The 12,575-nt window shown below is 39.1% G+C and overlaps 1 protein-coding gene across 1 annotated transcript in view; it reads left to right on the top strand.

Annotated features, from left to right (window-relative positions):
• Positions 1-385: 385 nt before the first annotated feature.
• Positions 386-12,575, top strand: part of THSD7B (thrombospondin type 1 domain containing 7B) — a 398,006-nt gene continuing 385,816 nt past the window's right edge. The window contains exons 1-2 of the mRNA XM_030486445.1: positions 386-443; positions 10,649-10,875. The gene's annotated coding sequence lies outside the window, so the exon portion shown is untranslated. The remainder of the gene's footprint in view (positions 444-10,648; positions 10,876-12,575) is intronic.

The raw sequence follows: 12,575 nt of genomic DNA, 5'->3' as shown, positions 1-12,575 counted from the left end.
AGAAAATCCTGTTGCAGTTAAAGGGCCTTGTATGATCTGTTGAAGAAGGAAAACACTTTACTTACTTGCTGGCCCTCACATATCAAGGTTAGAAATTGGGAGGGCAGAGGGAAGAACAGGATGTTTAGGTTTGAACATATGTGATGTCTTGATATCATCTGATTACGGCTCATCTGTTTCACAACTAGTCTGTTTTTCTCCAAGACCTCTAACTGTTGTAATATAATAATTTGCAAATCTTGCCTTGCCTTGAAAGTTCTGAAGGTAACTTGCCAACATTGTTTTTTTCGCAGGAGAATTCAAGTTACATTGTTGGCATTCAGGAGCTACCAGTCTCTGACTACCTCCTGGGACAACTCCGTGGCCTCAAGCTTACACTGCAGCATGCCTGCGTGGTTTCCAGTATGGCTCTGGACTGCGTGCTGCAGGGGCTACGATAACAAGTAAGCTGGCCTCATCTGGCAGGCAGATTATTTCTCTATGGACTTAATGGTCTTATATGGCTCACAAAATAAGGTCAGGTGATAATTTGAGCATGCTGTTGTATTTTTCCTTCTCCTTCTTCTCATCATTATTATTACCATCATTATTGTTGCCATCATCCTTACTATTAACAGAACCATAGCTTATGCATCTCTCCAGCAGAAATAACCCTCAAGGTCTGTTGTACCTTGACATGAGTAGATGTTACAAACAAGCTTGCTTGCTTCTGTTAGTTTAAAACAGACTTTTATGGTTTCTTTAATGTATCCTTTTTCTTTATATCTTGAAGGCTTAAAAAATTTCCCTGAGACATATGAGTAAATCAGGAGCTATGCTGATGGAGTCAGCTATCAGCTATCCATGTAAAAGGATGCTTCAGAATACATCAGTTTCTGTAGCATATTTCATATGGACAAAGTTGCCATGCCCAGCAGGCTATCTCAATGTGTCCAATTGCCTATTTTAACAAACGCATCTTTAGGCTTCCAGAAGTAAAGTAAGGTCATTGCTTGGATGAGTAATCTGACGCTTGGAAAGAGATGCAGTGTGTTTGAAGTGTTCTCCAAAAGGTGTGCAGAAAAAATAATAGTAAAACTAAAAGATAATATATAAGCAATAAAAATAGGAAGTGTCTCTTCCTAGGCACATCAATCCTGGCATCATCAGCTGAGCCATGAGTTAGATGGTGAGGGAAAAACAGAGACAAAATGTGTCTCATTCTAGCACTGAAGATTACATGTCATCAAAAAGATAAAATTACCTGAGACCCTTGCAGATCACCTGAAAGCTGGGGTTGCATGTATGCAGCACATTGAAAATCTAGCCCAATTTATCATCTTTTCAAGAAAGCAAATACTTGGCAGGTTTTGTATTTTAAACAGCACTCCAGGTGCATGAAAATAAATAAATAAGGTAACCTTAAAGTCTAAGCCTGGGAGTGAAAATCTGAGCAGACTTCAGCCTTCATCATCAGCTCTGGGAGTGACAGGCAATTTTCCTTCTTAATTTTCTCCAGCAGTAAGGAAGCTAATGGCACATCTTAGAAGATATGACTTCATCCTTGTAAGCTACCTGAAGCTTGGCAGAAAATAGGGTGGCCTCACTTTCTACCAAAGGCTGGCTTGAAGGGAAAAGTTCCCTTCTTTCTTGCATCAATGGACTGAGGAGTGGGAGGGAAGATTTGATTCTTGTACACAAGTTTTATTGATCTCTGTGATGGTTTTTAGTGGTAGCATTTTATACATTTTTAAATTATGGATGCTTATATAGATAGATATGAATCTAGAATAAAGACGTAGTAGACCAAATTTCTCAATAGCATGCCTAGGCACACTTTTGGTCCTTCTAACAGTCCTCTTGAAGTCAACAGAATAGTCTGCATTTGTAAAGTTTTGGATTTGCTGAGCTTTCAATGGCAAGTGTTTTGATGAAATAAAAAGTATAAATTGCAGCCAGAGCTATTTCAGTAAGCAATATGACAAAATATTGTTGGTATTGTGAATTTGTCTTAACCATGGAGAGAGAAAACAGTGTATTCTTCTCTGTTTGTTTCTGTAGGGTTGCTGATCCAGATATACCTGCACTTAATTGGGAAACGATACATACAACTATATTCATTTTATATACACCCCTCAATGTCATGTTACTGTGTTTTTTAGGAGAGCCAGACCTTTCTGCACTAATCTTTGGCAGCTGTTTCTCCATTAAGTTACTGTTTCATCTGCTGTCAGAAAAAGAAATGTTTGAACATCATTGAATTCCTCTCTTCAGATGTCATACAGGAACTCAATCAGAGCCCAAGTCACAGGGCTGTGGTTATAGGATGAATCTCTTCTCCTTCACTGTTCAGCTCTGTTGTTGTACTGCTTTTAATTCATTGTATATTTTAATTTTAAATGCAATGTTGCATCCTCTCATAATTTGTGGAGTTAATGAACTCTGAGACCCTGGTCTGTTCAAAGAGTATAGTCTGGTAATTTGCAAATATTTTTAACTGATCTCCAGTCTTGGGGCCAAATGCTGTGATGCTGTGCAAATCTAACCTTAGATGGCAAGTGGGATAAGGGAGAGCAGGCGGCAGAGCCTTGCCATTCTGGCACGAGCCAGACTCCAGGTCCCCGTTGGGAAGCAGACATGGTTCAAACTTTCTGCCAACTGACTTGTCCAATTTCCCGTAACTCTGTGGATCAGCAGAAAACTAAACCTGAACACCACAAATGCCAAAATAATGATCTAATCACCAGACCATGTGTCCTCTATTTAACTTGGCTTTAGAATTTGCATGCTGCTGATGTGAATAGGACAGTTCACACATCCAACTACTGTTATTACAGGTGTCTAAAGACTTGAGCACACATTGCTGTGTCAGTTTAAACTCATTTCACATTTCAAAGGTTTTCTTTGTGATCAAAGGGGTTAGAAACTTCTTTAGAAGTGAAAGAAGAGATTTTGGGACAAAATATATAGCCACCATAGAAAAGGCTAGGAGGGAGGAGGGGGACTGGCAATCAACCCAAAGCAGGCTTTTTTTTTCTTGTCTGACTTTGCAAGACCAAGACTTTGTTGGGAAGAGGAATATATTCCCATTCTCTAGGTGTGTTTAATTACGAAGATTTTGAAATGCAACTGCAGCAGAAATGTAACTAAGAGCACTTCTAGTGGCTCTAAAGAATGTTTTTTCAAATGAGAAGTCTGCTTCAAACAAGCCATATTATAATTTCCTTGTACTATTATGCCATCATTACTTGTAGATAAAGAACCAAAGACCAACATTTTACATACTGGTGAATTAACTATATGTGTTTACATGAACTAGACCACTTACACACAGCTTAGTCATTGTTAAATTTGATTATGATAATTCCATCATAATGTTATAACCAAATACAGCTTTTGCAGGAACTTACCAGAAATGAAGCTTCACTAAAAAGATGTTCAAACTGAACATAAAGCTGTTGTGGACAATTTGAATTGATGAAATAAATGGTGAGGACACAGACAAAATCATGTCCTTGCTGTGCTGTGCAGTCTTGGAGTGACCCTTAGTGTTTATGCACTTTATCCAGTTATTCTCTACTGCAAAAGGCAGAGTGAATGCTGGAACTAGGAACCAGACCCCAGGACATTGCTCTCCTGCCTGAATCCCCTTACTTTTGGGCTGCAGAGCAAGTTCCCTGTCTGGCCCTGAGTGGGACAGTGACCCAATTTCAGGAGCAGAGATGCAGCACGGACATACCTGGAGCTGTAAGCCTGCCAGTGCCACACCAGGGACAATCCCCTCCACTCCTTGGGAATATCATCCAAACAGGGCAAAAGCTGACAGTGGCCACCATCTTCCTCTCTAACGGTGCCTGTGAGAAGCTGGCCTTCATGGTTATGACACTGCATATCAGAAGGAACTGGCCTCAGTTTCTCCTAGATAGGATTGGTCTTGAGCAGTAGATAGCTGCCATCCCTCACAGTAGCCAGTGGGTGCCAGCGTTTAGCATGAGTTTGGAGCCTCCTTGTCTGTGCTGTCAGGGGAAGAGTTACTAGTTTGTTATCCATTTTCTTGCAGGTTCGATAGGTTTAAACCTTGTGAAACGTGCTGCACTTCCTTCATCCAATGACAAAATCTAGCCAGTTTGACTGTACTGCTTTATGGGCTTTATGTGCGTGACTCTTTCCAGTTTGTGTGCTGTTGACCTCCTAGCCAGCTACCACCATTACTCTGGAGCTAAGATGGCCCTCTGGCAAATTATGGCCCATAGCTTGGTATTTCAAGAGCTCTCACAAATTCTGGCAACTGTTTTTCATGGCTAGTATCAACATGATCTGTAAAGATACCCGGCACAGAGAAAGAGAACATTCAGATGCTGTCAGGAGATGTCAGGGTGTTTGTTTATTTGCTTTAATTGCTGCAAAGGATGTTCTGGGTCATTAGTCACAATTCAAGAAGATTTAAGCTAAGGTTACTTAGCCCAGCTGGAGAGAACAGCTCAAGCTGTTTGCCTTCATGTGTGACTGGTACAGATGCAGATGTTCTTTTGGACAGCTTAAACTAATGTTTGTTCTGTCTCCTTTGAAGCTTTATAGTTTTAAGTGTCTGAAGTGAGTGAGCATTCTGGTGCAGATCCTTGAAATTTATAGCATCTGAGGATCATGGTTTGAAGCATGACTCTACATTAGCTTCAGAGATCTCCTGGAGACAGTATTTTATCAGGAAAATAATAATTGACTGGACCTATCAGCACTTTTTTGCTCTCTGACTGCTAACTCTGGCTATTTACTGATCATATAGCATGTTAAAGCTAATTTCTGACTTGAGTGATATATTGATAGGGATATCCCAGTGGCTTTGAAGTCTAGAAGAGTCTTGATTTGTAGGGGCTCTGCTGTTTACCTTTAGAAAGGAGGAGCAACATTGCAACAACAGGAGCTCTCAGAAGGCAGGGTCAGTGGTTTGTCATTCATTCCCCAGAGTCCCATTATTTGTACCTTCATCGAATAGCTTAGGCCAAATGTTTTCGGATGTTTTATACTGCAGGAAATTCCTGCTCTTTTGGGAACAATGGCAAGTTTGGATGAGTTTCTGGATTTGTATTTTCAATGCTCCTAGTATGAGAATCCCCCACCCTAGGTTGTCTTGAGCAAGCAATTAGTGAAAAATCTGAATTACTAGTACTATTGTAAAGAGTGCTGTATGTTACAAACAATAGAGAGTGCTGTATAATGTTTATGAGCTTAATCCTTAGAATAATCCTTAAACATAGTGTATCCTGGCAAGTTTCCTTGAATAAGTGTACTTTGCAGCTAGATCCAGCAAAACCAATAAATTCCATGAGTTAAGCAGAATGGCCAATATCCATTTTGAAATTAATTCTTGCCTATGTGACTCTAGGCTTGCATGACTGGTTGCTTTTACATCTAGTTTTAAAAAAAATAAACATTTATTGTTTTAAGTCCCTAAGAATCTCTAAAGACATTTCTGAGAATTCACTACTTAATTTTTAACTCTTTTTTCATCTATTTTCTGCTATCTTTTTGCACATTTATCTTTATGGATTTGTCAGAACTTAAGATGAGAACTCAACTGGTACAAATAGGAAAGTGGGGTACAATATCAAAGAATCTCTTTAGGACTTTGTAGACGATTAGCTAGACTGCTTTACAGGTGATTTTGTGTAAGAGTATGGGTTGTCACTTGTCATTTGTGGTCTGTGAGCAAGAATACTTGCCATGAATGCATCAATCAGTCAGAAAAAGAAGCTGCAAAAAGGCTTGATCTTCCTTTGCAATACTAGTTCAAAGCCTGTATCGTTCCCCAAATCTATCCTTAGAATGGAAAAAGCTGGTAAAAGACGCTTTTCCTGTTAGTGATAACTAAAGTATCACTTTCCTTTTCTTACAGCTTTGAGATAGAAATTGCCTGATTTCTTCATGTATTTCTGAATTTAACACAATCCTACATAGGCTCCAATTTTTAACCACCTTCATTCTGTGCTTGCTCCAGGTCAATACACCAGTTCCACCACTGTAAAACTTCCCTCCTGAAGTAAAAAAATCGGAAGAAGGTCCTACAAGGTAGAGGTTACAGACCCTTTTGAAAGAAAGGGGGAATACATGCCCTTAGCATTGGACAGGGACGCGTTGCCTTGGCACTGTCAGTATGGGAGCTCTCTGAATATTGCTCTTTGCAAGGAAGATTTAACAAACAAACACCACAACATGCATCTGACAGGGCATAGCAGCTGAACAAACAGACAAGGGTATAATTTATCCCTTTCCCTGTTTTTCAGTGTCTATTTAATGTATTATCTAATATAATGCTTACTGTGTGATGTCAGTTATGACAGAAGCTGCTTCATCTGTTGTTTTTTAGCCTAGGTTTAATTGAAAACAAAGGAAGAAAGGGCAGGAGGTGGAAGAGTTGGTACAAGAGAGGAAAATGGGAGGGCTGGACAGAAAGAGAGAAAGGGCGCTGCCGCTAGTGACTGTGGGACATAGACACAACCTGGACCTCAAGAGCTGTCTTCTATTAGGAACCTAACAAGAAGTCCTTAATACTCTTGTCTAGGCTTTAATTACTTGTGCCTTGGTTACCACAGCGTTCTTTTCTCTGACCTTGACAACTGGAGCTGTGCCAAATGCGAACTTTTTTTTCCCATTCCCTTGGTCTCAGGCTCTCCCAATAGATCATCTCTCTCTGAGAAGTGACAGATCATCCCGTGATGCCAACATGGCTTCATTGCATTTACAAACATAATGTCTTCTCTCAAGCTGCCTTCACAGTCAAAGGCACATCTCGGAAATGTTTTTGCTGCTGTGCCTCACATTGCTCCTGAAGATTCATGCTGTTTACAGATAAACATCTGAGGCTTCTCATGTGTGGCAGTCATGACCTATCATCCCGATAGAGCCTGTCTCCTTGTATTCCTTTTCTGATGTCCTCCATCTTAGGTCCTCTTTGATTTTGAGGCTGAAGCTGTCTTTTTGCTATTTGTTTATAAAGAATTTAGCAGAATGTGATTACCTCACAGAACAGGGCTTTTACACCATGCTAAAAGGAATGATAAAAATATATTGAAAAAAATATATTGAAGAACAGTTTTTCCTTGTACCTTAGTCATGTATTTCTTGATACATATGATACCAAAACCTCTCACTTTTACCCCCCAGTTAGGTGATTGCCTCCAGGGTCGTTAATACTGGATGCTTTTCAGTTTCCTTTGGCAGAAGGGGTCCCTGAATCCAGCTATTAACCACCAGTTTCCATGTGAGTGCTTCAGCAATAACCGTGATTGAGAATCACAAGGTTGGAGAGCTGGAAAACTGCTACCTATGAGGAAAATTAGAAGAAGAATTTCCTCCTTAAAATGAATTTATCTGATTCCTGTCTTCCTCAGATATACAGATTGAGGCTTAACTGCATAGAGTAGTTTTTTATTGGTTCTGTCGAGAAGGATGAAGGAAGGATTCTGATTGAATAAATGATGTGTGTGAGGCATGGTTGATGACTAGCAATCATTGATTTGCCCAGCTCTAGTTTTCAAACACTGCAATTGTTTTCCTATTTTGCGGCCACTGTCTGTGGAACCACATCATGTGTAAGTACTCTGAATATTTTATATTGACGTGCTTCTTTTCCCCAGGTTTCTTCCTCCCTTCTTTCCTCAGCATTTTAATGGCCTGGGTTTTGAATTGTTTTATCACTCTGAAAGAAATTGGCTGAACAAATAATGTTGCTCTTTTGTTGATTGCCTTTTTGTCACTTAAATACTATTCCAATATAATGGGTAAGTTATTACTTTTAAGATAGATCTGTTGCTTCATTTTTTCTCTGTCTGTGAGAAGAAGGAAGTTATGTCAGGAAAAATTGTATTTCTTAGGGAGAGAGAAGGTACTGTGCATTTGAAACCCATGAGAATATTTGATTTTCAGTTCAGGGTAACAGTCTTTAATTAACTGAAGAGAAGACTTTAAAAGGTAAAAGTACAAGTTAAGTTCCTGATATTCCCTGTGGTTTCTCTTCTTCTCTCAGTTGTATGATTTTGCAACTTTTTGACCAGTGGTACAATAAATAAATACTCTTAAATCTAAATTGCTCTAGTTTTCCATAGAAGGAGGATTCCAGAGCATTCAAACAGAATGGGAGCAAGGCAGCAATCCTGTTCTCATTAGTCGTGTCTGACCACCCACACTTTGCCTAAATATTTGAAAACAGTGTAGTTACTCTGAATTTACCGTGATGAATTTACCACAATGAATTGGGACAGAATTCAGGTCTCTATTAGACATATAAATAATTGCATATTTGTAAAAGCTGACTTGGTACATGGGTAAAGATAACTGTTTCTTGATAAGCTCAAGTCCTTGAGTTTTAGTGCTTAAGAGATTTATGGATAGTCTGTGTTTGGAACAATGTATTTTTAGAATAAGGCTGATTTTTATATCTAAGGAATACCCCAAGCTAATGTTATAATCAGTAGCAAATCATAATGGTCAGCATCTCTGAAAACTAATGCCCAGTAAGAGAAGCAAGTGGTTTTCTTTTATAAAAGAAAAATTCAAGAAATAAAATAGAGAAAAAGAAAAAAAAAAACCCCTCATTTCTCATCTGCTTTTCAGAAAATAAGGCTTGTGCATCTTTTTTACCATTTATAGCTCTTCTAAGTGTGAAGAACCAGCTACAAAGGAGAAAATTCCCAATCAAAGGTGTCACATGCAGGAGAAAAGGAGCTGCTTGCTTTTAGGCTGAAGAGGTAGAGTTTAAGTGACAGTCTGAAAACAGCTGAGGTTCATTCTATTAAAATCAGCCTGCTGCACTTGTTTGTAAAGGACTAATAGCAGAGGTGCTGATTTCTGTTTCTCTTCAAGAAATGCTGTTGTGGAATTTGACTAGCTTGTTGTCAAAAATAGGTAATAATATGTAACATTAAAAAAAAAGGGGGAAAAACAACCCCAAAAATGTTCTTTGCTTTTGGGTTGCCTGTATCGCATTGCCCTGCAGCAGAAACAGAGTGAAATCAAAGGCAGCTATAGAGAGGTTTTCACAGAGAGTAAGGCAATGGTAGAAAGGTGCATCAGTAGGGAAATACTTCCTGCATGGGTCAAAACAACCTGGATCAATGGTAGTCTTTCCAAATCAATCAATATCCAGGGTCATAAGGGATGTATAAAACTTAAAGTGAGTTGGCCTGAGGAAATAGTAGGATCTGAGAGGCAGGTGACTAGGAATATGAGCTGTGAGCACAGTGCTGTGCTTGTCTGGTGAGGAAAGGGTGGTTAGCTGGGATAAGGGGACCTCCCATGGGTACATGAAGAAGGTTTACGGGGGTGCAAGTGCTATTCTGTGAACTCTTCTCTACAGGTTGCTTCTTTTCATGTAGCTAATGGCACTTTTAATCCCAGGTGGCTCTCTGAGAGGTTCCGAAGCCCTTTAGGGCTTCCATTAACAAAGCCTAGAGGATCAGCTCAAGAGACTTAGGCAGGACATGGAACAGGTGCAGGAGAAAAGGGAGGAGTTATTTTGCAGTCAGGTTGTACATCCCATTTTGTTTTTCACTGAGGAAGTAGGAGATCATCTTGAGACAGCCTAGGTAGCTTCCCAGCAGTGATTTGCTGCCATGTTCAGGACCTAGGACACAAGACAGTTATTCAAGATGGCCACAAGGTTCCTCATCCTTTCTAAAGCATATTAAGAGTATCCTGTAAAACCCTGTTTTATGACTGACTGGAAAACACAATTTAATTTGCTGTGTGGAAAGCTGTAGTGTATTATTGGATAGGGTAGCAGACAGATGAAGACCAGTTTTATGGTGCATGAATGTAGAAATATATATAAAAAAGGTTTTTTAAAAAGGGAGCAAATGAATGTTAGGTGTATTGCAATCTCTCCCTAATATAAAAAAAAGTGTACTGCCTGCTGGGAGGGACTTTATTTACTCTGAGGTGAAGCTTTGCAAATTTACCATCGAGGCAACTTCTTTCAGTGTAGCAGAGAACTGCTGGGGTTTGCATGATCCTTTCCATTTTTTGCTTGATTTTGAAAAGCCAACAAAAAGAAAGTAGTTGTTATAGTTTATAGGTAACAGTAGATAGAAAAGCCCATTTGTTGCTGTTCCACAGAATTAAATGGCAATTGTCAGCCACACTTTTTTCTCCAAGTTCTGAGCCTGTCTGTCTAACTACAGAGTGGCACTAATGGTATAAATGCAGCAGAACACAGATGGAAATTAAACAGCAGCTGGGTAATCATCTTCATAAATGTAATATTAAAAATATCACAATCCTTTAATTTTTGTTCTGCTTGTATAAGGCAGAGTTGCATAACAAATAACTATCATAACTTTTCTGAGAGAAGTGCAATTGCGACCAGTTTAAATCAAATTATGCTTTTGCCCTCCTGTTCTCACTATGGCTTTTCTTGTACTGGTATTAACAATCTGTTATACACCAGATTAGAGTCATTAACCACTCATTAGTTCCTGAGACAGGAAGGCCACCTCTTGTTTGTTGAATATTGATTAGGAGGCAACAGAGCATACCAGTCTGAAACCACCATGGAAGATGCTCAACTTCTGAAGCATTACCTCTGTATTTCATAATGCTCTGGATTAGATCTGCTGTGGGTACTTTCGTTTTCATTTTTACCGGTTGCTTTCTTTGTCCTTCCTCTCTTGTACAGGACCAGGCACCAAGGAGTGCTGACCAAATAATAAACAAAAATAATGCTGTCATCGTCAGCCTCCTGTAAGATAGAGAAGCAGTCTGACAACTTAACTTGTCTTTGCCATCCCTCATGGGCAAGCCTACTTCCTTTCCTTCCTCTGATGCATTGCAAGTGTAATGTGTCTCGTCCTGCTGCCAATACCACCACAACAGATTACAGTGCTTCCCTGAATAGAAATACAGGTGAGTAATTTTCTTCTCTCCACTGAAATTAATTCATACACTTTTTCCCAGTTTGCATCAAAATCAAGTAACTTGACTGATTTAAGGTCCAAACTTACAATTGATAAATATATAAAACTGTTCTAAAAACAGTCTCTTGAAACTAGTAACATGATGGTAAATACTGTTGAAGATGACCTTGAGGTAATAACTTAAAAAGCTGGTAATAGGATTTGTGTTCTGGTAGTAGTAGGTGTTTAAAAATTAAACAAGCAAAACATTGTTTCAGTATTAACAAAACTTGTATGTTGTCTTAATATGTGCTATAATCCACGCCTGGCTGTGCATAAGCTTGTAATTCCATTGATTCATTGATGATGAGATAGCAAACTGTAAATGGCAAATGGATTGCATATGAGAAACTTGATGTGTGGTGGACCTGCTTCAACATTGCAGCTCTTCTGTAGGCTCACTGTGTCACTGTCCTGCTTGTTCCTAGTGTATTACTTGGAGGTTACCCGCTTTGTATAAGGCACTGCTTTGTTCAGTGTCCTCAGCACGCTATAAAGCAAACTAGTCAGTTTTTACAGATGATTTCACTAGTTCAGGCACTGCTTTACTATTACGTGTTAGCCCTCATGTCCTATACATTATGTAAAGACACTGATTTGTAAGCATGTACAGCTGGATAAAGTGATCCTAGGACTGATCATTACACAAGAATCACCCCAGTATGGCTTTTAAGTGTGTTTCTCGGGGTAATTTTCTCCAGTAAATCTTCCTATGTTGACAATAACAATGTTTGATATGGTATTTTTACAGTATGGTACACATACATTGTGTTACAAGAAAGGCAATCTTTTGAAATAAAGTTAAACTTAATAAAACTGAGATGTGGATATAAAAATGTAAGGGAAATGTTGCAGTTAAATGAAACTGTTTAAGATCAAAAAATTAATGGCAAAGGGAGGGTAAACTGCTCTCCAACTCATTGCATCACCACAAAAGTTATGGGGCCAAAATATCACATTTATGAGGTCATGATCGTCTACTATTGAAGTCAACGACAAAAACCCCCCAAACTGTTCCCTACTATTTTGATAAGTGAAGGTTAAAAAGCTGTTAATATCACATTGTCCATTAGTTACTTTGGGAAATGAAACAAACTCCTTTAGGCCTCTCTTCCCATCTTTTATGGCTCCAAAATCCGCATAACAGATTGTGGGCTAGAGATAGCATCTCATTTCTCCCCTGCTGTCTAGGGAGTCCAGGGTTGTCTCTACCTTCATGAAATGTACCCCTACAGAAAAGAGGAAGATGCGTTTAATTTTTTTTCTGTCATACACTCCAGAAAACACAACTTCATCTATATACCAGCCTGTGATGAGGCAGAAAGCAGGAGCTGCTCATCCAGTAATCTCCTGTATCCTATTCAAAATCTTGCTGCGCTTTCCTGAGGCACCACTGCAATCGTTTCTCCATTCAATCCATGCTAACTGCTTCTTTTAGCTTGATGTGGTCTTCATAAAAAGTAAATACCAGATTCATGCAAAATAAGTTTTGCTTTGCTGAGCATTAAAGTCTGCCCTTCTGATGCAGACTCTTATTGTTATTCAGTGAAAGTCTGTGTATGAGGCTCATAACGTTTTGGAATATCCGTACCATCATATTTTTTTTTTTTTTTTTAAGAGTTATATGATTGGTGGTAAGGCATTTGCTGT

The sequence above is a fragment of the Strigops habroptila genome, chromosome 5 (assembly GCF_004027225.2).
Source record: "Strigops habroptila isolate Jane chromosome 5, bStrHab1.2.pri, whole genome shotgun sequence".
NCBI classification, from domain to species: Eukaryota; Metazoa; Chordata; class Aves; order Psittaciformes; family Psittacidae; genus Strigops; species Strigops habroptila.
Note: the sequence above shows the minus strand (reverse complement) of the source record. Positions and strands in the feature narration are given on the sequence as shown.